At 42.7% G+C, this 1724-nt stretch overlaps 1 pseudogene; it reads right to left on the reverse strand.

The window, feature by feature from the left end:
- Nucleotides 1-222: 222 nt before the first annotated feature.
- On the reverse strand, nucleotides 223-1419 carry LOC149200007 (K(+) efflux antiporter 5 pseudogene; annotated as a pseudogene).
- Between the last annotated feature and the right edge of the window lie 305 nt (nucleotides 1420-1724).

The following is a 1724-nucleotide window of genomic DNA, read 5'->3' on the forward strand; positions in this document are numbered from 1 at the left end:
CTTTGCAACGCAAACAGCAACCTAAGCTGTATAACCAATGCTTGTTCCAAACAAAACTGGCATGGATTCTCGATCTCCTTGAAAAGTTTACTCACGCAGTCCTCTTATGCGTTTATCTAGTCTTCAAAGTTCAGAACGAGCCTCCCACTCAAAAATGTCACCCTGCAATGGAATTGGACATAGAGAATGTCCCATCTGGCTCCAATTATTTTTTGTCTTACATCATATTCCTTTCCTTACAGTCTGAAGACCATTCTTTAATTGACCCTGCAAGTAAGTATCCAGTAATAACCGGCTGCCCAAGACAAGCAAATACAATGCCACTAATCCCAGCAGCAAGAGATACAATTTTCCCTCAATCAGATGAAGATTGGATACACGACTTAAGAGAACAAAAGCAAACTCTCCAATCTGAGCCAGGGACATACCAACAAAGAAAGCCGTCCTAATGCTGTAACCAAAGCCCTTCACAACGATAGTAACCACAACGGTCTTTGCAATAATCACCAGAATCACAGATGCTAGCAAAATATCCACATGGTTCCAGAGAAACTGAACATGAATAAGCATTCCAATGCTACAAAGGAAGAGTGCTGCAAAGAGATTACGTATGGGTTCAACTTGCTCAAGTGTATGATGAGCGAAATCTGTGGTTGATATCATAACTCCTGCTGCAAATGAACCCAGTTCAAGGCTCAGACCTAACTTGTCACTGCACCAAGCCACTAGCAGGCAGAAGGCAACCGAGGCCAGCTGGTAGAGTTCATTTGTCTGAGAAGAGAGGCCTATCATTAGCTTCAGAAATCGGGGAACAAAAGACCAAGATAATATGCTTGTAGCTGTCAAGAACATGGACAATACTACTAACGATTTCATCATTGACATTATCCCTTGCAAAAGTCCACTGCTTCCACCCAAAACAGGTAGCAACGCAAATAGTAACCCAACAGCACAGTCCTGCAGAATAAGCGTTCCAACTGTGACTTGGCCATGAAGGGCGTTGACACTATTTCGTTCCATTAAAAACTTCAAAACCACTGCCGTTGATGACATTGACAGGAAAGCACCCACAAAGACACCTTCTGAAGATTTTGCCCCACATAGCAAAGCAGTAATGCCACAGAAACACATGAAAAGCAAGATTTGAAGCAGACTTCCCAAAACAGCAACGAATCCAACTCGAAGCTTTTTTGAAGAAAATTCTAGACCTAGGGCAAAAAGAAGGAAGACAACACCAAATTGGGCAACGGTCTCCACCTGTACCATCTCACTGACAAAACAACCAGTCTTCATTTCCAACACCAATTCTTGTATCCATCTGGTTTCCAGCAGAGTAACTGGTTCCAGAGGCGTCCTCTGTGGAATTACTGTTGCATTGAAAATTTGCAACACGTCTATACAGGTCCACAACGAATCCATCTCTATCCACAACTGGCAGGTGTAAGAATTTGCCATCATGCAAAGTCATACAAAAAGAGTCGCATCCCATTCATTACCTTCTCAACAAGTTCTTTGTGCGCCTTAGGCAACCCAAAAACACGATAACGGAAACAGTCCTCCTTTGTTTTCGAGTTACACATAAATATTAGCCCTTGAATGTCTTCCTTCACGCCACCAGCTGTTGAAATTTACTTTATGATTGATGATCCAATTGTCATCAGCTCGGCCTTGGTTCCTATTCAGAAGCCACCTCACATCTCTTCCTCGGGACAATCAAAGAATAG

The sequence above is a fragment of the Pinus tabuliformis genome, chromosome 2_1 (genome assembly GCF_031772625.1).
Source record: "Pinus tabuliformis cultivar Carrire ecotype Pingquan chromosome 2_1, CPIR1, whole genome shotgun sequence".
NCBI classification, from domain to species: Eukaryota; Viridiplantae; Streptophyta; class Pinopsida; order Pinales; family Pinaceae; genus Pinus; species Pinus tabuliformis.